The following is a 27,685-nucleotide window of genomic DNA, read 5'->3' on the forward strand; positions in this document are numbered from 1 at the left end:
GCTGGTAGGAACAACAAAATTGCTTAACAATGTATTTTTCCTGGGCCATAAAGGGTGAACTCGCGACGATTCCAGCCATCCTGCTGGCTCGACAATTGTTAAGATTCAGCCGTTTTTTGGTAAGATTTTTCTTTTATTTACTTATTTGGTTCTAGAGGTCGTGCTAAACTTGCCACCTTGAATTGCCCTTGCCCTTGCTCATTTATGCTCAAGGACATGCCTAATAATTTGGATACAATCCCGATTAGGATAAAAGTTAAATTATTAATATTACTGCTATTAATGTGATCCATTAAGAGATAAAACCTCTCACTTGAAAGAATTCCTCATGTCTCAGACAAAATAAAACTTTTATAATTTATAAAAGAGTATGCTTTATTGCATTTAAGCCTTAGAAGAAAGATACACTGACTGATAGGCTGGGACTGGGGATGAATCCTAGAGAGACTTTGCCAGTTGCTAAGATAAATCTGATCTCTTTTGGAGCAGTTGTATTTATTATATAAATCTGCATTCCCTTTCAGGCTGTATAGTAAAACTCCTTATGAAAAATAGTTGGTTATTCATCATTCAGAACTACTTTACAAAATAAATACCTTAGCTTTTCAGATCCAATTAATATATAGAAACCAATTAAAAGACTAAATCCTGCAATCATTGGGCAGGAAAAATTCAGAACCATGCACTATCCCGAGCAGGAAAACCCACAGCACAGCAGGAAAACTCCATTACTCGGATGTGACTTTCCTACCAGGATCCCCTCGTGGGTAAAAGTGTGCCTCTAGGAGGCGTAACTTTAGAAAGAAATTTCTGAGGCTCTGAGAAGAGATGATTAACTTTTAAGTCCACAATTACTTCTCTTTTACATTACTGGAGTGTTCTCCCTCTTTTACATCTGAAAAAAAAAAATCATTTAAACAGCAATAAGGGACTGCAATATGTATTCCTAAGGGCGGGTGGTAGCATCTTCGTTATGCAGTGTAATTTCAATGTTTTGCCAGGTCCATTCCTCATGGCAACAAAATGTCTCCTGGATTGTAGAGCAGCGTAAGGGCAGTGAGAGCTGGCTTGAATTCCCTACTCCATCACTTACCCAGCAGAGCTGGGCTGGCTGTTTAGGCCTGGACATTCAGTTCTATTTAGATGTCTAAATGTCACTGCTATCAGTGAAAGTCAGATGCTTGCATGCCTGTATATAGACCTTGACTGTCCTGTGTTCTGGCTTTCTAGCTCTGAGATGGGATAATAGCAGTGCCCTGTGGTACTGTTGTGTGAATAAACACATTTAAGACTGAGAGGAACTTGGGCATAGTAATGATAGGGACCATATAAATAACTCAGGCAAAGAGGCACTGACCACAGTATAAATAATGCTGCTATGAATGATCTGAGAAAGTAAGTCCTGTGAGTAACAGGGCCATATTCAAATTGCCATTAGCAGTGCACACCAGAGGAGGAGACCTTGTACAGCTGCAGAGGTGGCAATGAGAAGGGGGGTGGGGGGGGAGGGGTGGGTCTGTGTCTCCTCCAGTTCCTTGTACAGAGGGGTGGATGCTGCTAGTGGTACTTTGGGAGGGCACCCCCCAAAGCATCACACCACTCAGCGCTTCAAGGGGATAAGGATGACAAGTCTTCCCTTCATCCCTGCCCTTCCTCTGTGTCCTCTGTGGCCAATGCTCTATTTAAATAGACCTTTATTTTTTATTTTATTTTTTCTCCACGGGCATATCCATTTATGATGATTTAGCCCTAAGAAAAGACTTAAGGATTTTGTCCAAAACTAATACACAAGTGCCAGAAAGGGTCTTTAACCATAATACTTCTATTTTTCCTTCCTTAAAACTTGATGAAATTGAAATATCTGTCTTCATTATAACCTAAGCACCTGTGGAAACTTGGAAGGTACTGGATATATCCCCTTATGGGAAGAATAAATGTCTTATCCCAGCAGCCTGTGCCCTCACTACAACCTATTCATACCTCACCAACCAATATATTTTATCTTCATATGTGGTTGAAATAGGGCAGATTTCTGGGACTTAAACAGGCAAATAAAACACATCCATCTTCCAATGAGCACATGGGAAGTTATTATTAGCCAGTGGGCTAATAGTAAAACATGCTGAAATACAAGAAAAGGAAGAGGTAAGTTTCATAAGCATGTTTTACCCTTAAGTTTCCACTAATGTTTTGTTCTTAACTAGTTGTCTGAGACCTTTGCCTTTTGCTTTATAAGGCTGACAGATGAAACTTTAGAGTCCGAGGAATATTTTTAGTGGAAACAACACTGGATGCTGGCAGGGTGTCTTAACAATAGTATGTTTGTTTTGGTAACAAGATTCAAAGAATGCATTATTTATAATGCTCTGATATGTGCATGTGGCAGAATGTGCACTGTCTGTATGCAGCAACATAAGAACAGAAGTGATTTCTTATAACCTGTCTGTGCAGCTCTCCCAGATGCCTGTTGCGGCTAGGGCCAGAATTTCGCATGCGGTTTGAACCAGCAAAGCCAGTAAAATAAATACTTCCCTGGACTGCTCATTCCCACCCCATGCCCTCTCCCCACTCTGCTGTCAGCATGTGTTCTTATGCTGGGTTTTGAACCAGATCGAGGAGTCAATCTAGGTTAAAAGTGGCTTAAAAAAAAAAAATCAAAAAAGTTTAACTGCTTATGTTCTTATGCTTGTGATGCTATGGCCTGAAAGTCCCCTATACAGTGTGTTCTTTTAGGACATTTTAAAGGACTATGCAAAGAAAGTAAAACTATAATCTAGAATTCAAAAAAGACAACTGCTTACTATAGGAAATACTACAATTCGTGGTCTTTACACACCCCAGCATTATTGTATATACCTGTTTTAACATATATATACATGAAGAATATATTATATGTAATCAATTAAATATTTATTACGTTATATGTAATATACTGTATATAACATCTTTACATATAGAAATATACACACGCAGATATACAGTAACTTGTACTTGAAAATCAGAAGTACCTTTTGGGGTGGTTGCACATACCACTAATTGTCAGTATGCACAAATGGCCATATGAGTCCTTTGGCCCTTTTGACCCTTATGATCCTTCATCTCACCACCTGAGCAATGGCTGGTGGAATCTGGACAAAGAAAATGTTCACTGCTTGTCTCTTCACTTCTGTACTCTTTCTTCACTTTTGGGATGGATCATATAGGGCCATATTCAAATTCTCTACGTTCCAGTAAAGTCCAAATACCTAATATTTTCCAATAACTATTGGAATCCTTAGGTATTTAGAAACATCTAGACAATAGAAAGTATAACTCTAGGCTTCCTGAAAAGAGCCCAGATACTGACTGAGCTCATGATCTGCTTTAGAGATGGCTGATCCATCAAAACCTGGGATTTTGTAGCCCTGGGCTTTTATTACTAGCCAGCAATGCAACCCCAGCTTGTTGCTCAGTGTGTTTCACAGCTGAGAAAGGAAGCCTGGCTGAGACTTTTCCCACTCCTGGACTTTGCTCTCTTGATGGTGTCTAGAACAATGTTTCTTTTTGTTCTTTGCTCTCTACAGCAAACTATTGTCAGGTGCTCACAGGCAGATGGCCACTGTAGCCCTTTTGAATTGCCTGGGACATCAACATAAAGCATAAATCTGGTCTCTTAGAGGCAGGTAGCTGTGATGAGGCTCCTGATGAGTAAAAAGAAATGGTAATAATTTAAAAGAGGAAGTATTCCTGTGTATCAAAGCCTTGGATGTAACGTAATATATATCTAACATAGATTTATGCAGTATAGATAAATAGAAAGAACACAAATAATGTAATTCCGTTGCCAACATCAAAGCATGCAGATTTCGGAAGGGGGAAGTGTGATTAGAAAGCGATTCAAGATATAAAGCTTTTCACATCTCTGCAAAATGCATATATGTGTATGTATATATATATGTATTTATATTTAAATATATATTAATGAGTTCTTTTGGGTAATACAGAATGAAAAACTCAGATCTCTTGTCTTTAGTATGTTCTAGTATCCTCTCTTTTATGTCTGATTCTCCCCATTAAGAATATTATTCTTCTTTTTAGCAGACAAAATCCCCTACTAGCCCTTCTCCTTGATAAACTTTTTACATTTCTCCTTATCTCTTCCTTTGCGTCTATTGTCTGATTATACCTCTTACATAGGCCTTTACTCAAGGTTAGTGAAATTAAACATTAGCTGGCTTAATAGGTAGCTAGTAACAGTAGTTTATCTACCAAGATAAGCTTCCAGATTTTGGATGTCTCAGATTTCTTCTTTTCCATTTTCATTGTTTTAAGACAACATTATTTGAGGACTTTGTGACCCATCTCCTTGAATGTTCCTTACAAGCAGGTTCACTATATAAGACCTTGTGATAATTTCTTCTCTGGCAGGTTGCAGCTAAGATAGTTTTAATACATCATTTACTGGAGTAAAAGGGTGTTCTTATTTGAGAATGTTTCATATTCTTTAACGTCTGACAGGTTATATATACTGCAGATCCCATGACCCTCCTATGTGCTGCAAGATCTTTGTATTCTAAAACATACCCTAAGAATCAAAGCAGAGGGGCAAATTATGGACTGTACCGTAGGCTGCACTCTATTAGGAAGGCAGGGAGGAAAAATGGTAGTCTTGCCTTGAATCCTTTTAAAAATAGTAAAAGCAGGAGATTGTCAGGACAAATGGAGCTGAAACATACATGGAGGAATGAAAGGGAAACATGATTAGAGGCCTCATGAATTTGTTTAATAATAAAGCTATTCAGATGCCCGTGTTATTCCACTAGTCTATGTGTTGTGTGAAAGGGAAGATCAGAACATGGTTGCTTCCCTTCCACATGGCAGGGTAAGAGATATGAGTTTTGTAGGACTTAGCTTTCTGGGTTAGCTACTACAAACCAAAATTACAGCTTTCTACAGTTGCCTGGAATGTAATGTTTCCACAAAGAACAAGGTCTCAGAGAGGAGTTGGCTGGACTTGTGCCTTATGCTTTGTCTGATACTCTCCTTTTGGAGGGCTTCCCCAAAGAGGGATTCACTAAATTGAAAAGCCCAATTACAGACTGCAAGGCTTCCAGACCCTGGCAGTCAGAGAAGAGATGTAGACATGATACCCAAGTGCTTGGGATAAACACAGACTTCTTCAAAACAACAAACTTCTGCTACAATTATCCTGAGCTTGTTTAAACCCTGTTCAAGCAGGTTCAGTCCAGAGCTAGTGCCTGGGACAAAGTCTCCTTGTCTGAAACAATCTTTACACTTGTGCACAGTCAATAAGATCTGCAGACGTCATTAGGACATTAGACATCCCTGATGAGATGTGACTGGTTACATTGTGCGAGGCAGACAGTCATGACTGGTTTCAGAGGCACTTTTCACAGTTCTGAGTGACCAACCTGCGGTGCCAGCAGCTCGCTGCCAACCTCATGCAGCAGGGCAGCCGAATAAACAAATCTGCCTTCCCTCCTCCTGCTCTTATGGCTCATAGCCCAATAAAAGTGTGGCTGGGGACTACTAGAACTGTCACTTCATGGGACATTGGCCTCTGCTACTGACTAATGATCTTTTTCCATACCAAAGCTGGGGTTTGACTTACTCTGTAATTATTCTCTGTAAACCTGCCCTATCTGTGGTCACTTAGCCATCACAAATGAATCTAACAAAAGTTTACCAATGCTTTTTGGATACTTCTTTACCTTAGTGTATGTCCTAGGTTCTGGTAGAAAGTCTGGGTGCTGATAAAAGGTTTTTTTGGAAGCAGTGGGCTGGGGGCTTTCTCTCCTATGGTCCTTGGGTTTTAGCAGCTGAATCTGCCACCTTCTTTTCCCCACCAACACATCTGAGTTAGCCTCAGATGATGCTTTCTTTTCATCCAAACAGTTTCCCATGGTTCAATTCATGTAAAACCAGAATCCAGCAGCTGCACTATTACCCCTTTTCAGGTAACCTTTTTCAATATTATTTAACAGGGTGTTGTCAATCAGTTCTAATTTAGTACTTTTTCAGTACTTTTCTCCTCGTCTAGGAGGTCTAATTTTCACAATCCATCTCCTTTCTCTTCAGTTGCTCTATAATCTACCCCATCAGCTATAATCTTCTTCAATATCTTACCAATTTTGGGGCCTTCTCCAATCATGGTTTCTTATTCTACCCTGTTCCTGATAAAATCCATTTTGTGTACCATTTCTTATCATCAGCTAACACCTCAGCCCTTGATCACTAACCTTTTAGCAGTGACTTCTGATGTATTTTTGGTGCATATATTTTCTGAAGGACAAACTGTTTCTGCAGCCCGTGAAACCTCTTCGAAATCTGCCACTCTTTTTGCCACCCTGTGACACAATATACCCGACTGAGGCTTCAAAGAGCAAGGGAGAGAAGACTGGGCAAAGATAAAGTGGGGCCTTTGTTAAACAGAGTGTTTCTGCATCCATCTTATTCCAGGCAAAACTCTGATAATCCACAATACCATAGCTTTCATGTGCTGGGGCACTGTGCCAGTGTTGCAACTGCTGCAGAAGGTAAGAACAAAGAGGGCAGATAAGGAGTTGTGCTGTAGGGGGGAAGGGATGAGTAGAAAAAAAAATCTTTTGCATTCCTGGAATGATTGTGACACAATCATAATAATTCGGAAATAATTATATTTGTTATCAGTCAACATAATTTCCTGCAGTTCTACACACAATATCGTTTTCCTTTTCCAGCAGTCAGGCTGAACAAACGGTTCTGTTCTTGTTATTATTTTAGTACGAAGCAGAGCAATGTTGGTTGAACTAATAGTACAAACACAAGGATATCACTTAGAAATGCCTGAAGATTGGCACTTAGCCTATTGTTTCCCAACATGATGCAACCATATTTGTTCATTATCACTTGTTCTCTCATATTTTGCTGTAAAATGCCACAGTGCTGTTGTATTGTAAGGACAAACACTGCAATATGGTTAAAGACTAACTCTGTTTAAGTTATTATCCAGAGCCCATTACTGTAGTATTGGAGTGCATAAGAGAGACTATTTAGTAGATGAAAGAAAAATAATACAAAACCAGTATCATGCTGTTTATTCAAATGCTGTAGGCTAGAGCTCTGTGTATGACACATTTAAAATGACTGATGGATTTTAACTTACAGTTTAGGAGAGAAGATGCAGTCCCCCCTGCTGGGGCATGAAGGGGGTGGCTTCCTTCCACCAGACAGATCCCTGGCTCCCCAGAGGGACTGGTATGTCCTTGGAGAGGCAGGTCATGTCACCTAAAGTTTGCCTTAGAGACTCTGTCAGAGAAGGAGGGCAGCTTTAGCATGGACCATTCAATTCCCAGGAGTTTTGCTGTTGGAGATGGAGCCTGCTCCCTGCCTTTGGACAGCACTTCTCAAAAGAGATTTTTGAGGTGCTGCCAGTTCCTTCTGGCATCATTCTCTATTGCTTGGTGTCTTATAATTATGCTCATAGAGGCTCACACAAACTATGAGGAAACTTCATACCATTTATTCTCCTGGTAAAGTCTCTGGGTAGTGTCCTGAGCTCAAAGGGAGTCCTGCTGGGCAGGAATAACCAGCTCATTAACATAAGTGGATTAGAATTTGGTCCTTTATGCTTGCCATACTTGCTTTGCAGTCTGCTTCTATTGTTGCTCAGGTATTTCCCATTGTCATATAATATGATTAATATATAAACATGAGAGAAACAAAAAGTCTGAAGTATCTCCAGTGAGTTTATTGGAAACTGAGTGCAGGAAAATGAGGACTGAAAAATACATATAAATAAGAACAGGCTTATTTATAACAGTCAGAAAAAGAAAAGAAACTGTTTCCAGCTCTTTTGTTTATTTTCTCCCTAATAGAGGTCAGTTAAGGCATTTACTCATATGTATCTCCAATTTGGTTTTCCATACACAGCAAAGAGAAACATTCAGCCTTTTTCTGAAACACCATGAAAGACTACAGTGTAGGAGGTTAGAACAAGCATGATACAATGATCTTTGTTGGATATAGATTCATACAACACTTTTACTAGAGATGTGGGAGAGGAAAATATCATGCTGATGAGATTCACAGGTCTTTTTAAGTTAGGACACAGTGAATACTAGTGCAGACAATTATGTAATGGAATCTTGAGTAGTTAACAAGTATCAAAATAAGGCTCAATTTAGGCAAAAATCATACGGAATAAATTCTATTAAAAGGCAACATTAAGGTCAAATTCATCACATGGTTTTAATGGAGCTTAGATCTTAAATATCTTTTAAGGTATGATCTTTAAATTTGTTATTTTGGACACCTGGCGTCTATAGGAAATCATTCAACTTGACTGGTGAGTCCTATCACTGCAAATTCTTTAAAAATTCTACTGTGAATACTTGGAGTACAGTGTAAGAGGAGATTCTGTGCCAGCCAGCTTTTTTCACTTTAGTCTCATTTCAAAGTCACATTGATGAGAACAAAGGAAGTTTCTCAAGCAAGAAGGACTGAAAACAAGCTAATGAGAGAGTTTTCTTTTAGCCAAATTGGCTGCTTCCTTACAGGGATGTAGCTGCTTCCATGAAATAGACTGTATAGCATCCACTGCTAGATGTTATTTCTTTAATAATTGTCATTGCACAAACACAGAATTGCAAGAAATATCTAGAGGTATCTATCTATGAATAGTTATGGATAAATTCTAGAAGTGTATGTTGTTTGACTGGAGAAACTGTAGCACTTCCTACAATTTATGCTCTAATTACAGGCTTTTAATATTTTATCGAGCAATGGACATTCCACTTAGAGGCTGATTTACAGATAGGCTCAGCACCCTATAGCTCCAATTGAACACAGTAGGACCAGGAGATCTCTACAAATCAGAGACCTTCCTCCTCTGATTTGTAAATCAGTGAGCACCAAACGAGAATCAATGTCCACAAGCTCAGGCAGAGTATGAGGAAGCAGTTTTATGCTGTGTGCAACCAATCAGTGGTGGAATCACTGCCATGGAAATAGCCAAAGTAAGCCCTTTGGGGGGATTAAAAAGGGATTAGGTGTCAGGAGCAACATATTAAGTTTTGTAGCCTTACTACTGAAGAGTTACAAGGGTAATGAAGCCTCAAGCTTCCGAGTTTAAGTTGATGATCTGTGGGGGGTCAGGAGGAGATTGTCATCTCTATTATAAAAGAGTCAACAGTCGAGCTAGGACATCATTGTTTTTGTATTAGTACGTTTGCCTTTTTAAGAAGCAGAACATTGGAGAACATGAAGCTATGCTCTCCCCTTGTGTGACAAAACCCATATTTCTCTGAATACAAATTAATTCTCCGAATACAAATTAATTCTCCTTTCTGTGAGGCTTTTGGAACATGTCTTTCCTAGAAGGACAGTGAGGTGGTTGTATGCAGAGGAAGAAGAGTTGTGATGACCAAGAATTTAATTCTGATCAATACTGCTCTGAATAAAACTGTTTGTAACTGAGTAGCAAAACGGTTAAGATTTACATGGACTAAGACATGACAATCTGTATACCCCTGTGTAGCCACCCCTATGTCTTTGCAATACTTTCCTCAGTGCTAATGTACCATGTTTGTCTACTATTTCCAGTTCGTACCATTATGCACCACGCAGATGCACACCATAGGCATCCTTTGTACACACTCAGTCTTTTCTCCTGTGCATGGGCATGGGTACACATGCACTAACCTCTTTTCCATGCACTCAGGCTGTTTTGGTAAGGCCCTTCCACTTCTTCACCTAACAACCCAGTGCATTTGCTTTTCCATTGCATCTTGAGGAAGATCTCAAGGTTCATGCTGAGCTGGCAAGTGGAAGGCAGCAGTTTTTACCCAGCTGAATGGCTGTTCCTCGAGGCCCTGAAGAGACCTTCAGGTTTCAGGAGCAGCCCAAAAGGTGGATTTCTCAGCATTGGGAAAACACAGATACAGCTTGAAAGAAATCCACAACAAAAGGCCTATGATGGCTAGAAGAAGCACAGACCTGATTCCTTTCAGCAGTGTTGAAATTCTTCTGGACGGCTGCAGTATTTGGTGCTATGCCCTGCTCATATTAGCCACGTGCAGCAGCAGCAGGATTGCAGGGAGGCAGCCTCATAGGCATGACATGGGCTCCACATGGTGAGGTGGCCACAAGGCTCTCAACAGACCATGTCAGCTATCTTCCTAATCAGCTATTTTTGTTTTATAACCCAATAAAACTAATATACTGTGTGTTTACCAGTGAGCTGTTTGCCTTGCTTCCAAAGCCAGCTGTGGATTTTGGACGAAGCAAGGAGCAACTAGCAGCCAAGATAAAAGCCCGGAGAGGTGGAATAATCGCTTGAATGAGGATAGCAGGACCCTGCAGAGAGATGGGTAGATCTAAAGTACTTTAAAGCAGTAATTTAGAAAGAAATTCTCCTTTTAGCTCTGAATCCTTTGGAAGGATGTGATATAGTATACCTGTAGTTTTGAGATAGATGCAGGGAAATTTAAAACTTGCTAAGTAAGAGGTTACTGACAGTTTGCAGGAGGAGCAGTAATGGCTAAGCCTCTAGAAACCTGAACGGATGCCACTATAACTAGATTTTAGGAAAAAGGAAGAATTGCTAAAGCAACAAAGTGCATGCTCTTAAATAAGGAGCACCCTCACTAAAGGCTTGTCTTTGACATATGGGCACCATATCCTGACAATTGTTCCCTTTCAGGTCTTGATAATTTAAGATTATTTTTATAATGCACCTTGCTGCAACGTGCAAATGATGTAGTCTTGTGTGCAATTTTATTACACAACAAAGCAAGGACCATCTGAACTAAAATTAATGCACAGTATTAAATCAGGTACTTAATCACTCATTTTAGTTTGATTTACTGAAGCTATTGTGTTCTTGTTCTATATTACAGAAAAAATTTAACAAGACACAACATGTTTCTAAATACCACGATATGTAGGCTCAATTTAGGAAACAATATAGATCATTCTGATTCTTAAAAACCCAATAGCACCATTAGACTTGCATATTAAAATGCCCTCTTCTCCTCTCAAACACACCCATATACTGCCCTATGAAATGCACCAAAAGTGGTGCATTAGTCTCCCATGTAAAAAGGCCATTAAGAGGACAAGAAAAATTACTTCAGCTGACTACAATAGTTTTTTAAAAACAGTGAAATACTTTTTACTAAAAGACTATTTTCAATACCAGTCTATGAAGGGAGCTGATTCATTTTGTGTATACTCCTGCTCTGTCTCCATTTGGAGATAAATTATCACATTATAGTCTTTGCTCTCCCACTTGCAAATTAAGTTGTCATTCAGCAACTCATAAAGAGGCAAGCCGCAACAATCCATAAGAACAAATAACGCAGCTATTCTTTGTTTAAAAAATGTGGTTTTATAAACATATGGTTTTGTAATATTTTTTTTTTACTTCTTCTTTGTACTTGACTACATATTGGCAAGATGATTGTAACTTCTTTCCCTACTAGCTGGACACCATTAAAATCCTATTAATAATAAATAAAATTTTTATACAAAAAAAAACAAACAAACTAAAAACCTATTTTCTAAAAGCTTAGCTATAAAAAGTTTCATTTTTTTTTTCTGCAAGAAAATTTTGATCTGAATTAATTTTCTCAGAAAAATGTGAGTTCCAATAGAAGGAAAGAAATAAAAAGAAAATGTCTTTCCCAAATGGCACAAAGAATGCCCAAGGCTTGTTGATGTATTTTCTTTCTTTTCCCACCACCAAACCCTGGTATTTCAAGTCCAAACAAAATGGAAAATTTAAAATAATGAAATTATACAATAATGCAAAATAAGTATTTTTAGTGATTTTTTTTTTTTCTATCAAAATTGATTTTCAGCTGGGAGTCTGCATGAAAACTGTCTAGCAGTCTCTTAAACTCTGCTCTGCATATTCCTCTATGACCTGGTGACATTTGGTAGTGATCTCTTGAAGCTGTTAATTTTTTTTTCCACATAAGAAGTTCTTACGAGCATTCATGTTTTTAACACAATTATTTTTCAAGTTGACTTGAAGAAACAAAACGTTCCCCAGTGGTCTGAGGCATCTACTCTCTTCTCCAGTTACATTTTACAACACAAATTCTACAAACTACTGGAGATCAGCAAATACAAGTGTAGCAGTGTCATAATCCCATATTGCACCTGAATTAAACAAGATTTTGCAACAAAGGCAGGCATATGGGATTGTATCTCCTTCATGACATCAGTGCTAGATCCAGGCTGTGGTCTCAGTTCCTCACTGCTTGGTGAGCACAGTGCCTGCGAGGCTCGCATGAAATGAGAACAAAACAGAGACAGAAGTGACCCAGTATTTCTATTCTCAGGAAGCAAGTGTAATTTAGGAATGTTTTAAGCCATTTTAAATTTCCTGAATGTGAATGATAGTGCCTCACAATTTTTGTCTGGACCACTTCTTGTATCTGCAGTGGTAGGTAAAAATGCACCTGGGGTTTGGTAGTCTGCCATTATCCTGCACACCAGCTTTTAGGGCTGCGCTACATCTTCTCTAGCTGAACTGACACAGAGTCAAAAGTGTGTGATCAACGGTCTCTGAATTAGTGCTGCCTTCTTCCATGATGACAACCTAGAGGACACAAATTTTGACTTTGATTCATACAGTTTTGTTTTTTTGTTTGCTGTCCTGGCTTTTCTACAGCCTACTGACTTACCATAGTACCTGTCTCACAAGTACACAGTTCTCCCTCTACTTATGTTTCCCACAGTCAAGCAATTTCATGGCTGCTTTTCCAGGTTGGACTGGACAAAAATCTCTGGTGCTGGAAATGCTAACTCTGGCAAAACTGAATTAAAAAAAAATATATATATATTAGCTGGGAGAAAGATATTAACCCATTACCTATATTGCAGAGGGCTAGAGAGGCTCATACTGCATGCTCAGTCAAGCACTTTGAAATCCTTTTCCTCAACTGTAATAGCTGATGGGAAAAGTGGTCTCATGAGAACCAACTCTCTCTCTGAGCAGGCTAAAGGAGTGAGGAAGAGAGGACAGAAAAACTGTAGAGGTTTGTTTTCATCTTGCAGAGGTGCTGGGCAGAGCAAACTGCAGCTTTCCTATGGTGCAGGCTGCTTCCCGGGCTGCTCCACATACATTCTGCTGCAGAAGCTGAACACCTTATGGCTTGTGGCAAAGCCATGGAGGAGATCACAGCTTGTATTTTTTTCCCTGGAGTTGCTGAAAAGACTAAATTCCTTATCCACGGTTATAAAATAGCATACACATACGTGGCTGCATCCTTTGTAACTTGTGTTTGTAGAGAAATGCAGGGTAAAAGAGCAGCTGTCAGTGAACAGGTTCTGGTGTCCAGGAACAGCAGACATTAGGTAGATGAACTCATCTCTTTTCAGAGATCTAGGCTCAGTCTACAAAACTGTTTAGATTTGTAGTTATTGAAAATGTAGAATATCTATGTATTATATATGTCAACAGTAGAAAGCTTCTTGGCAAAGGCTCTTTTACAGGATGAACTCTGACCACAATTTACTTGATCATAAAAGCTTGACTATCCGTAGACCTCAGTGTCTTCATACAACCAATAAGGAACTTCAACCCTATCTAACGGATGGGAAAACTGAGACAAGGGAAGCCAGTGTATTGGTAATACTGATAATAAGGGATTTGACATCTCAGGAATCCAGTTTACCTGTCACATGTGTTCTCTGAATCCTGAGGGGGACTATGCAACTAAATTCTCTATATGATTAAAAACAAACAAACAAACAAAAAAGCCAGAGTCTAGAATATTATTTATTGATACTAGATATAGATTACTAGATATTCTATCTAGTCTTTATTCCGGAAAACAACAACAACAACAACAACAAAAAACAACAAAACAACAGCAGTCTTTTTTCTTATTTCACAATACACAAAACACAAAATAAACTGACAGAGAGTGTCTGCTAGTGGATTGCTGTGCAACAGCACTGAGTATGTGCTAAAAACAACAAGTCTGCAGTGTAATATGATAGAGAAATTGTTCAGCAAGGTCTTGACTCTGACTTTACGTAACCTGTATCAAAATAGTGCAAAAAAGGAGACAGAAGAAGCCAGCCAAGTCGCCTCTAAAATTACCGCTGGCACTAGCACCACTGAATGTAGATCATAGTATATTTCTATGAATAGAACTTGGAGGAGTTATGGAAGATTTGAAGATTGTGTAATTTTGTTGCTGGAGCTGATGACTGGCAGCCGACTGCGACTCTGGTGGGTGAGGAGCAAGCAGGATGATGTCCGAGCTGTCCAAGGGAAATCTTGGAAATTGCAAGGTACTTCAGTCCTTGGAAGGTGCATATCTTTCTAAAGTTTTTGTTATATCAAAATAAATGCCATTGAATACAGACATGGCAACGTTCCCCAGTTAATCAGGTGAAACCTCTAAAGAATCTCTTGAGCCTTTTTTTGCCAGTTGCACAAATCGTCAGCCTGCTCTTGGACATGCTTACCAGTCTGAGTGGGTATTATTTGTACTAGGAAGTATCTGAAGGGTCAGGACCCATGAGTTGTTATTTCTACTGCAATGCATAAGGGCACTAAACAGGAATTAGAATACAAGGCGTTGAACAAGGCACTTAAACATATAGCAACGAAGTTCAGCAATCTGCAGTTTCCAGTAGACGGCAATGAGTGTGTACCAGAGAAACAGAGAGAAGAGCCATAAAAGGAGTGTAAAAGTGGTCAGCAGCAAACTATGAGCACTGTTTGATGAAGAAGTACTTATTAAAAGCAATGCCTTGTGGACGTTGCACATACTGTTTGAACGCTTGTATACAAGGCAAAAGATATAGGTGCTGATAATTAGTCTGTGTTGTAAGTGTGGAGGTTGGGTTTCCCTGTGTAGTGCAGTGACATTACAGATGTCTACAAATTGTGTCTTACATCTAAGTTGTTTATAGTGTGATTGCAAACAGCGAACGTATTGTTTCAACATGGTTAATGTTTATGAGATTCATTTCAGTTTATAGGTGCACACAGATTGCCTGGAAAGGTACCAGGCCATTCTTTTTTTTTTTTTTTTTGATAGTGATGAAGAAAGATGAAAGTCTATACACACCCTTCCAGTGTAAAATCACAAAGGAGGAACAAATAAGTTCAAGAAGTTCACAACTGCTTGAGTCTTAAGTTTCTGTAAATTACCTCATGTCCTCCTCATGCCTGTGGGATTATCTGAGATGACAAATAGGGCTATGCCAGGTCAAGAAAATAAGAAAATTAAGACTAGGAATCCATGAGAAATTAAGACTGCAATGTTGTAGATTCTCAGCATAGACATGCAAAGAGATTGTTTCCAAACGCTTTCCTCTGGCCACTACCAGAACCAGTAACAAAGTCTAGCTGGTCACTATACTGCTGTTGGCTCCATAACACGTGTGCTGTCTGGGAGAGCGGGTGTGTATAGTCTGAATGGATTTAATGCTGCTTCAAGCCGTATTAACTGTACTCAACATCTATAGATTGCAGTTTCTGGGTTTCCCAGTAGAAAATACCATTTATACCTGCTTTAGAAAGAGCTCTTTCTACATCCTCTACTATTCCTCTGATTTCCCTATGACCTAAAAGACAAAGAAAAGTGTAAGAGGAGAAGGATGTGCAAAGAAAGGGGAGGGCTATCATCAAACATTGGCTTTATTTTCCTCCCCGTAGTTCACTAGGTAAAGTAAAAAATGGACACATTAAATTTAGAGATATCAGACAATAATTTCCCTCTGCCTTTTACAATAGAAAAAAGGAAAGAATTGAATCGAAATTTATTTATAAACAGAATAATGATTTTTTTTTCTTATTTTTGTTGTAGTTTTTCTTTTATCTCTGCAAACTGCCTATCTGGAAATTAATTAAAAGTTAATACACTGGTAATCAGCCATTCATAGATAGAATGTAGATGCACAGTTTAGTAGCATTATGCTTATAGTTTATAGAGGAAGAAGAGAACAGTTGCTGAATGGACACTTCACATAAGCCTCTGGATCCTTCCACCTCCTGCAGCTGTGGTGGGATGTGTGATGTTAGGATATTCTGTCCATACCTTTCCCTGAACAGTGAGAGCTGCATTACTTAAGCTGCCAGCTAGATTATACATTTTTATCTGCTGATCTTAAAGAGTTAAGAGCTTCACTTTCCAGGAATGGCACAGAAAGGAGGTGTACTGGGGAAAGAGCAGGACACCCCTGTTAAAAGTCATGCAACTAATTTCTCATGCAGGGTTGTTTTCACTCATTTTCCTGTTCTTCAGCACTTAATGATTTTTCTGTCATCAATGGAGTTTTAATTGAGTGGGATTAGGGGTGGATTAAAGGATCTCATCAGAACTCATACTCCCTGCATCCACTTCCTGTTGAGTCCTCTCAACAGAAGAGCTTTTGACATTAGAGAAGTGAAAAATACTTAAGACAGTGATACAGGGAGGGAGAACTCATTTGAAATGTAACCAAGGAACTGCGATTGTAAAGGCAAGCATATCATAAAATCTTAGAGATCATAGAATGATGTGATTTACGTCACTTTGCCCACTCCTGGATTTCACCTGGCTGTATACAGGAGGGGTTTAAGCTTTAGCAGACATGAAGACATCACCTCAACCCCTTCCTCAACTGCTTATGGATTTTTTAATGAAAGACACCTTCCAGTACATAGCTGAATCAATATTAAAAATGTTGTAAAATTCACAACATGAAAAGCCAACGGATTTACATTTCATTCTGTATTTACATTGGATTTAGAATCAAAACTACAGTAGGAGCAAAAAACCTTTCTTTCTCCTTTTATTCCAGGGTGAAGTAGGATATCAAAATTATGCATTTATTTGGATTCTCTTTTTACTTTTTTTCTCTTGAAAATACTTTATCTTATATAACCAGGAGAAAAGGGTTATGGAATAAAATCTCTGAGAATGAATCTTTTGGGTACTCAGCCAGACACTGGAGAAAATTCTGACCCAGAAAAGAAAAAAAAATACTGTCAATGATTTCAGTGGGCACAGGCTCTTATATTGCTTGCCATATAGTACAAAAGCTCACTTCTGCTCTTCATATCCCACTTTAATCACCAAGAGTTACACATGCAAATCCATGGCAGGATTGTAACTACAACATTTAAGACTAATTATATAGCTCTGGGAACAATATTCAAATCTCAGCACAAACAGTTCTTTATCTTTTAGAAACTGTGAAATCTTCTCCAGTAACAAAAATTTCCTCTCAGATATGCACAGCAGGTCTCAAATCTGATGTGCTGCTGACATTAATGGGATATATATGTACAGTGGAAGGCAGTATTCACAAGTCAAAATTTATTATGAAGTTCTGTGAAGATAATGTAACTGAAGTTTTCTCTTCCACACCTGAACTTGAAAGAAATAGTGACATTTTAATCTCATGAATAATGTTTTAGTTACAGTTCTATATATGGCTTAATTAAGTGCTTCAAAGTTAAACCTATCCAAAGAGGTCCAAAATGCTCTGGGCTAAAATTATTTTTAGGATAGATATTCTTGTAAATCGTGCTGCTCCTTAAGCATGACTTGGTGCATCTATTTCCCTTCTTCCATGTTGTCCAAGCTCCCTATTATCATGCCTAGCTGAAAGTGAATGAACACATCAGTACTTTGGAGTGTATCACTGTGAATATTTGTGACTGAAGGTATATAGTAACATGAATCTGGCTGGTGAATGCCTTTAGCTCTTTACCAATCAGCGTATTTGCAGTGAACATCTGGGATTTGTTGGATTTGTTGACACCTAGTAGCCTGGCTAGTTCCACATGCATGCATAGCAACATTCAACCTTATAGAGTTTTCAACGTTATAGAGTTACCAGGTGTCAGCAAATTTTCAGAGAGGCTTCTGAGAGGCCAACTGTATTTGTACTGCACAGCTGTTTTATGTATATGCAATAAAATAAATCCAAGCACTCTGGGACACATCTGAGTTACCTTATAATATAACAGGACTCACTTCACTACACACGTGAAGACAGTTCTCTCTGGGAAATCCAGACAGAATTTGGTAGACTTACACATATGAGACTGTATTTCAGATGGATGCGTAGGGTTTGATAAATATTGCTGTAGCAATGCAAACTGGTTGCTAATAGTTCACATGAAAAAAAATCATATAAAAAACAGGGTTCCAAGTTCCCACCTAGTCACGGTTAGACACAGTCAGGTGTGGAGCATGAGCGACTCAAGTGGAGCATGACTGCAAAGAGGTTGGGAATCACTGTTGAATGACAAGAGCCCATGGAGATTCAAAGAAGCACAGATAGAATGAGTGAAATGAACTTAAAATACAGCTACGAAAGAAAGACTCAGATTCAAATCAGCTTTTTCAGATTTCCATAGCTACAAAGACTACATGTTCATTCTTGATTACTGATCCCAACAATCAGAAAAAATGTTGATGGAAAATTCAGTTGCTTAAAATACAATGACATATGTTATGCTATGTTTGCTAAACATATATCACAACACTGATGGTTCATTAGTCATTTATGTATCTTTTTTTGAAAACACCTGATTTTAAGCATGTGCCTTTGAGTCCAGAGTGTTTAAAACCAAATAGCATTGTGAAAATTATGTTAAACTGTGAAAATGATGATTAGAATAACTCAAGAGTCAAATTCAGACACCTATTATATGCTGCTGAACTTCAGATATAATTGGGTCTGTCTCACATTGATGCTAAAAATAGGAGTATTGTAAATGAAGTGGAAGAAGAATTATGACACAGGATCCCATGAGTTAAAGCCTTTAGAGCATCAGTCCAGTGGTCAGACATAATCTAACATGGCCAATAGATTCTCCTGAAGTGCTCCTTTCCATTACAAGCCAATTACTAAAAATAGGCAGAAGAGAAGTTGCTTTTGGCAACTTCCACAAAAGCAGACAAATGAGGAAACTAAAACTCATGAGATGCTTCAGAGTTCTCTAAAGCAAAGGAGATAACTCTAAAACTGACTGAGAACTACAAATATCTGTACAATCAATCCAATCCTTTTTTTTTTTTTTTTTTTAACCTTTGAAAAAGAGACCTCGACAGATGACCAGTCCTTTAAGAAGCTGATAAGGAGCTGTTCTTGAGTTAAACCAGCTTCTGGTGAGAACTAGGACAAGGAGGAATGAGTGTGTACACACAAATCTCATCTTCTTCTTTATAAGGTTTTTCTTTTAACATTTTTGGTTTACTAGTTGTATTAAAGTTTCATAATTACAGACTTGATCTTGGGCTTCTCATTAACTACTGCTGAAGAATACTAAATTTATACTTAAGTTTCAGGCAGTAAGAAGAGATCACAAAGAAGAACTCCTTGATTAGTTGCATCTGCTTTTAATTACACTTAGTTTCTTATTTGTGATCAGAGTTCATATTTTCTTCATATTTACTGGAAACTGTTTTCCTTAAGTTAACTGTAGCATCAATGTCTGTCCTGGGGTAGCTATTTCAAGAATGCTGGCCATTCCTAGGCCTTTTATTAGCTCAGTTAAAATACTTCTAGTTTATTTGACAGTAAGAGTTCAAGTTAAGCATGCAAAATTACCACCATGTGCAGAAGTGTATTGCCTTCCTCTCTTTCCCTATGATATACAGAACTGCATGATTTAAGAGCATGATAGGACTTTTATGGGTGGATCTGACCACTGCAAGAATAGCATAGCAAGTTGGACAAGAAGAGCTGTTTCTATATCCTCAGGTAGATGCAGTATTTTCATGAAATTTTATAGTTTGAACAACTTGTGGAAATGCTGAAAGAGACTGAGAAGCACAGTCAGAACTTCGAATAAATTAGATCATATGATTTAGATGTGTTGGAAAAGAAAAAAAAAAAGAAATCTGTGTATAAAGAGGCTTTGCGGATCAAGGCTTTGAAATAAGCTGGATTTGTAATAACAAGGTTTTATAAAACACCCAGTCTAGAGAAAAGTACAGGTGAAATATTTCAAGTCTAATGTTTTTCATAATATCAGAGAAAAGAAGCATTTCCTTATTTGAATCATTTTTATTTCTGTGCCCTAGAAATTGACCCAATCAAACTGACCCAAACTCCATAGATCCAGGGATTTGACCTAATAACCTAACTCACAGACTTCTGATGTTTTACTTTTCTCTGACAAATTACAGGATATATGCCATCTTTGTTAGGCACATTAATGAGTTTCTGGCACAGAGCTGGAGGCAATGCTGTTTGTGCTTACCAAATAGAAAGTTTTCTGCACTCAGATCCTGTGAGACAACCAGGTCTTGGCACATAGTTCCTTGTTATTCCTAAAGAGAATACTGGAAAAGCAGGTCAACTTGCTTACTCTAGTATCATCTTTTGTTTGGATAACAGGTACATCTTCAGCTGGGGAGATTCAATGTGGAAGGAGAAACGTATCTTACAGAGCCTGAATGCACTTTTTTACTAACTTTGAAAAGCTCCCAGAGAATTCATTGGAATCTATGTTAATCTAAAGTAGAAAGAGTTACTATAGTTACTAATACAATAGTTACTAAATATAATTCTCACTATATAAAGTGCACATTCTGGGATCCTGTAAGTTGAAAAGATAAAAGATCTTTAATTACATTTGCCATGGTAATAAATGATTGGCTTCCTTTTACATAGTTCCATTGTAGAAAGAGCATGTGCGTAACACTTCGAATGTTTTGAACAACTCAGCATCAGCCAGGAGTATAAGAGTCCTTGCTTCCTCTCCCTTTTTTATTTAAAGGTTGGCAGTAATTTTTCATGTCAAGGTCATGATTGATGTGGGTTAACTTTCCCTAAAAATCTTTTGAAACATTTTGAGTAATGTTAAAAATTATGGCATGCAATACATCAAAATATTTTTCTAGGCTTCCTGCATAAGTAAATAAACACTAGGGAAATGTGGAAGGCATTCAGAATGTTTTGTAAGCAAGTTTCAAGCTGCATGTTGCAGATTTATATGCTTCATAGTTTACGCTACGATGCATGTTGCATTTTATTAAAATACATTGTGGGTGGGGAAGAGATGGTGATCTACTACATTTGTGTCTTTGCCCGCATCAACTTGCAAAGGAGATCAATTCACTAAGAAGTGTATCTGAGCATGGATTATGTATCCTGTCTGTCAAGTGTCAGTTTCCTGGGGAAATACTAATAGCAAATCCTCAATCTTAGGCCAAATGTCAGGGCTGTAATGTCCAGCACTCTGAGTATGGAACATGGGATTATACAAACATCTGCCATTGACAGGCAAACGTAAAAGCCACTGATCTTCAGCAGTCAGGTTTTGAATAGCACAGAAAATCCCTCCAAGACATAATTCCTAAAGATAAGTAAAGCAAAACAAGATGAGAAACAGGTGAAGCAGCAATGTATTTTCTTAAGAGAAAAAGAAAGAGGGGTGTCTACTGTCACTCAGTAATGTAGGTTAAATAGAAAAAGGTAGACAGGTCAGTGGCAGGTGTACAGCGTGGAGCTTCTCTTTTCTTAGTCAGCATCTTTTCATTCACCCTTATAATCATGACTGGGGCATCACAAAAATCTGGGTTATTATTCTTCTTGTTAATTGATGAATTTGTCTGAGAGTGGACTAGAGTGCTGTCAGAAAAAACAGAACTGATGACACATGGCTTTTCTCATTAGGTTTAGGTATCCCACTGAGGTGTTTATGAGAGAGGTCTATGATCCCCACAAAGCCCATCCAGAATAGCCCAGCATACCCACATGAGGAGTCTGCTTTTCTCCTTTGACGTATGTAGAGCACAAGTCCCAAATCAAGGTAACAAGTTTATAGACTTGTAAATGTAGCCTGTACTGTAAGGGCATAGAAAATAGGTACTTGCCTTTTTGAGATTCCAAGAAGACCACAGCATGGCTGAGGTAAAAGTTCAGAGATACTATAAAAGTATCACTGAGTAGTATCAGGAAATGTTAGAACATCCCATCAATACAGTCTTTACTCCTTTCCATACCAAACATTTACTTGTTTTTCTTTCCTCTTCAAACCCATATTATACGTTATTTAAGCAAGAGGAATTAGCTGTTCTCTGAGAACGCTTATCTTTCTCATTAGATGATTGCATTAGATATCTAGCTTAGACTAGACATGTAAGTTTATATGGTTGAACATAGGTGAGATGAATCTCACATCTAATATGTACAGATAAACAGGAGTAGAATTATAGAAACATAGAAGAGAATATCCTGAGTTGGGAGCAACCCACAAGGAGCATTGACTCCAACTCCTGGCTCCACACAGGACTATCCAAATATCAAACCATAATAGAATCACAGAATCATAGAATAGTTAAAAACATTTAAGATCATCTCAAATGGCTGTTAGCAGGTAACTATGTTGGGAGGATATGCTTCGGTATTTCAATGTATTCAAAATCAGCTCAGTGAACTTTGTCTTAGAAAGCAGGATGTCATTGGGAATGTGACAGAAAATGATTGAAAATGCTTGAAATGATGTATTCAATGTCATATATATGATACTCTGCTGAGGTATGCAGTATAGAAACTAGACAATTAGCTGTCAGCAAGTATTTATTCTTTGTAAAAGTTGTAGACTAGCATCTACTCTAACTGCCAAAGTTCAAAGTACATAACTTCTGTATAAATTTTACTTTTCCAAATAACTTATTTTCATTGTAGTCTTGAAATTAATGTGACAGACTATAACTTATTTAGCTTTCAGCTGTATAGTAACTAACAACTACAAGACACTTTCCTGTTTTCATGGTTTAAGGCACCAGTGGCCACAGAGAATGATAGACCCTTTCGAGCAAAACTTTGTTACCTAAACTGACAGAAGACCAGTATACTGTTGGCAATATATGAGCTGTTTGTCCTACGAAGAGATAGCTTTGCATAAATCTTGGACAACTGTATTATTTAGTTTGCTGCAGCTCTGTAGAAGAGTATGAAAAATACAATATACAATTCTGGTACTTTCCTAGGAATCACATTGTTTTCTCTGTTCCTGCATTTCTTAGCAATAAAGGAAAGTTTCAAGAGTTTTGTTCTTAGAATGTAGGCTAGAAATTATTTTTATGATCTGCTCCATTTGCATGCTGTCTCACATCTGACAGTCCACTATGAGCAATTGAGAAACTTCTTCTGCATAAATTACAGTAAGCCTTATGGCAATTATTGCTATCTTTACTGATCCATGCAAAATCATTTCTTTTCTCATTCCAGAAAGTGCAAAGACTCTTCTTTTTAGGGTGTTGTTGACCATATTAAGGTTTTCAGCAATATAGCAGTGCAAGTAGAAGTTAACCAGGCCCCAGAGAGGCCTCGTTAATTAGAAGTTTTGCTACGTCGCAGAAGTGAATGAATTATGGGTAGAATTGTACATGAAGATTTTTACCTAGGAAGGGGAATTTTACTTTCTGTTAATTGGTGAATAAAATATAAAAATGAGGTTATCTGTTAGACTGGAACATAAGCAGCTAAGTCCCAGGGTTGTTTTGGTATTGGACATTTTGTTAAGACACCTGCAAGCTTGGGCTATTAAAATAATAATGAATTACTTTAATGATGCCAGTACAGAAGCGCCACAAACAAAAAATAGAGAAGCACATGTTCAGGTATGGCGTAGAAAAGTGAATGTGACATGAATGAACTGGGGTGTATAAAGACATATTTAAAATCTTTTGTGTCTGTTTCTGTTATTCCTCTTGTCCTGCCAAGTTGAAGATTTTGTTTTACCAGCCTGTTAAGAGGTTTTGTTGGTTTATGTGTTTCTTTTGGTTTATGAAGGAAAAAGCTAGCTCAGGTCTTGTTTGACGTCTGCTGTGCAGATCTACAAAAAGGGAGGAATAATGTTTTTCTAATAATGTCTTCAGAGGCATGAAATGAATAAGGGAACAGGTAGCCCTATCTTTATGAGACAGTTAGCAGGTTGTATCTTGATTTGTTGGAGGAATGTTCCCTCAGGATTGCTGTCATGGTTGTAAGCTGTGTACTGGGCTGTAATTCAGTCAATTACAAATACATAAATAATGTCTAAATGCTACTTAAGACCATGCTCACTGTCTGCTTTGTACCTATGTGGAGAAGGCCCATAGACACTAGATACCTATACAATCAATACTCAGCCTATAATAAATCTGTTGGACAAAATCACCTTTAGATTCCAAACAGCTGACTGTGCAGGATGCTGGCTGCTGTTTTGGAAACATGTCTCAAAACCACCTTCTTGCATTTTTGTAGCAGCTGATATCGTATCTGTACAATATCTGGAGATACATCTTTAAGTATCTTATGGATTTAAAGATGCTGCATAACTGCTGTTACCTGATCTCACATGAGAATTCTGGACTATAACACAAATGTTCCTCAGAACAGATCACAACCAAGCTGCAGCTAAGGCTCTTCAAGGCTGGCCCACAGTCCAAAAACATGCGGCATATATCCAGTGAGCTACTAAATGAACAGACAAGGAGGAGCGTAGACACCTTCTATTGCAGTGGAAGTGAACAATACTTGCACAGTTTTGACAAATTCAAACACCATTTTCAGTATCAACATACAAACAAATCAAAAAATATCTCTTAAAATAAGTGACAGATAACAACTAGGGGGGATAAATTATAGTCGTGAGGGACACTTGCTTAAAATAAGAGGTGGAGAATCACCATAAATTCTCTCATTCATCAGCTAGAAGTGATGAGGCTTTATACTTATGATTCACATAGGGTTGATATAGTCAGCCTAGAAAGCCTGATCACTTTGTTCTGAATGCTTGCTTCTGCATTTCTGGGTCACCTCAATTATTAACAAAAAGAAACAATTGTGATGAGGCTAGGCCATTGCTTTTAGTCCCTTTCAGTTCCTGTCTAACAGAAAAAGAATAAGTGATACTCCAACTTTTGTGAAGAAGCATTATTGTAATTTTATTCACATCTGTTATGTGTGAATTCGTATAGTATATGCTCACTGAATATACTATTTATTAATTAAGAGTCTCATCTAAAATATACTTTTACTTGATGAATGTGTTTATGTCCCATTGAAGTCAATGGGTTATAAATAAATTTTTTTGAAGTGTAAACATATACCTGCTTGATTTTGTATGTAGGACTGTATCAGATTAATGGAACCAAATTGGAAATTGCTTTTCTTTGACCTACATTTTTGAACATTCTACTTGAAAATCATGTAGCCTGGTTTTCAAAGATACTGACCAGCTTCAGTCAAAGTAGGACCTTGAATTTCGAAGCTGTGCTTTACAATTCAAGTATTACACGCCCTTGCCAGAGGAACGTATAAGGAATTGAGTGTGCATTGTTTGTCATAAACTCTGAGATACACAGGTAAAATGAACTTTATAAGAATAATGACTTTTTATTGATGACACTTCTTAACTGACATTAATGCATTTTCCATCTGCAAACAAGAAAATTTAAAAAAGAGAATAAAAGATATTCAGGGAGTAGTAGATGTGCTTTATACAGAAAAGTTTATGGAAATTCATGGCTAAGATATGAGAAAGATGATTGAGTGCTTGAGACATACATTATTTTTAAAGATTTTTAAAAGGATCTTTAAAGGACTTATAAAGGATTTTTAGAGGTATTGATAAAAGATAGAAAAAAAAACGTTTAGTAAAATGTGGGAAGATACAACCAAGTGTCATAAACAGAAGCTGAGCAGAAAAAACTTAAGCTGGACAGTCACAACAATGTGTTAATGATATTATTCATTAAACTGCTGGAAAGTTTCCCAAGGAACATAGTGGAAGTCCCATTACTAACTGTAGGTTTAGATTGTTTGCCCCTGGCAAAGACTAGTATAGGTTTCAGGTTTTCTGGGGTGATTGGGGTTTGGTAGTTTTTTGAATGAAGATAGTTAGGAAAAACCTCTGATTTGTCTGTTACCTCTGCACAAAAAAAAAAAAAAGTTAAAAAGTGAACAAAGTGGTTAATACATGCGTTTTCTGAAACTAATCCATACTGCTCAGTTCAGAGTTTGGGGTATTCTATCTGTTTATCAGCTGTCCAAATCTTACAGTGCATTGCTACAGCAAAACTGGGACAGTAATGGGTGAAGGCCATTGGATCATGATGGAGGATTAGATCCAACATTAAAAATCAGGTCCTAAAATATTGGCAGTAATTAGGAGTTTATGACTTTTTTTTTTTCTTTTTTTTTTTCATCAGTGAAATAAGTTGCATATCTGAAGGACGGTTATCAGCCTGAGATGTAGGTAACCTTCTGGCCTGCTTGGAACTGGACAGCTCTGCGAATCAAACATCAGGACTAAATGAATCCATATTCAATTTCTATTCAAGACATTGCCTATACTTTGAACCATAATTATTTTGTTTTATGTGTTTGCTTTGCTGGGTGTGTGTTACCAGCCAAGGCCTTAAATCTCTCTGGCACAAATTACAAGTTTTAAATAAACAATTGGCAACTAATTCTACAAGTACTAAACAAAATTCTACCTCTGCCTCCAAGAGTACAATGAACATGGCTGTAATGTAATTCCTGGCACATACACTCTGCATGGCCACTGTGCCCCTCCACCCCCCCACCCTCCCCTTGAAGAGAGCAGATAGCACATAGTCAGAAAACACTGCTGCTAAAAGTCCTTGCAGGTCCACAAAAGACCTAGTAAAGTACTTCATAGCATCAATTGTATTATATATCATCATAGGAAACACCTAATATTGGGAAGTGTACTTTAAAAAGCCACAAGGTCCAACAAACATACACTTTTCAAATACATCAATATCACCAGTATATCAATATTATTCTAGTGACAGCACCAAAATTTACTGACAGTTAAATGGACCCAAACCATTCTTTCCCCACTTGTTGGGGAACTGCTTAGCAACTGTAAAGATATTTCCTTGGCTAGAACTTAATTCATCTGCTAAAGTGAATTAAAAATGCATTTAAAAGCTAAAAATACAATGTAAGTTAAAGCTTGTGCTCAAATATAAAAAAACCACCACCCCTATTTTCGATAATCTCTCAAGTTCCAACAAGGTCTAATCAAACTCCTGGGACAGAATGAAATAAATAAATGGATCATTTTACCAGTAGGAATAAAGTGGTAAAATACAGAGCTCTTCAGAAATATGATAATTATTTACACAGTTGTATTTAGCATACAAAAAAACCAAAAGACTAACAGTAAAATTTATCTAGAATCTTCTCTAGAAATTTATCTGAAGACTACATGCAGCTCTAGTAATTTTGTTAAAACAAAAGTATTTGTGCCTCAGAGTTGCATAATTAATTAACATGTGAGCTTCCACCTTCAGCTAGCAGCAGCAACACCAGCATGATCAGTAGCAGGTGCCTGTATGTGATATATGTGATGCTACCATAGAATTTGGCAAGCAATGCTTAGGAAACTGCATAATGGCTTAATATACTTTAGCTTAGGTCTTCAGACAGTGTAAACTGACCTTCCCTGCACACAGCGTGGAGGGTGAGAGCCGGCAGAGATTGACAACTGCCAGTGCTGTCAGCAGGGAGATGCCTACAGCCAGCACATCCATCACTCAGCCGACCAGAGCGCATGAATAGGAGACCCTGGGACCGTCTCTGTGTGCTTCCCAAGGGGTGCCAGAGGGGCACCCTTACTCCTCCCTGGAGAGTCTGTAATTCAGATTTCGCTGGCTTAAAGAAGGTCCCCTACCCATCGTGCCTTTAAAGACATCTTGTGCCCTGTCTACGC

General features: G+C 38.0%; 1 long non-coding RNA gene across 3 annotated transcripts; it reads left to right on the top strand.

Moving 5' to 3' along the window:
* LOC310898673 lies at positions 1–26,526 on the top strand. Of its 3 annotated transcripts, XR_014583524.1 has the most exons (4): positions 1–119; positions 5,896–5,957; positions 6,460–6,536; positions 26,154–26,526. It is a non-coding gene; the product is annotated as an uncharacterized lncRNA (long non-coding RNA). The 3 variants fall into 3 exon arrangements; XR_014583525.1 differs by lacking the exon at positions 5,896–5,957 and having other exon boundaries at positions 50–119; XR_014583526.1 differs by lacking the exons at positions 5,896–5,957; positions 26,154–26,526 and adding an exon at positions 7,147–7,505 and having other exon boundaries at positions 93–119.
* Positions 26,527–27,685: the final 1,159 nt, after the last annotated feature.

The sequence above is a fragment of the Anser anser genome, assembly GCF_964211835.1.
Source record: "Anser anser genome assembly, chromosome: 4".
Taxonomy (NCBI): Eukaryota; Metazoa; Chordata; class Aves; order Anseriformes; family Anatidae; genus Anser; species Anser anser.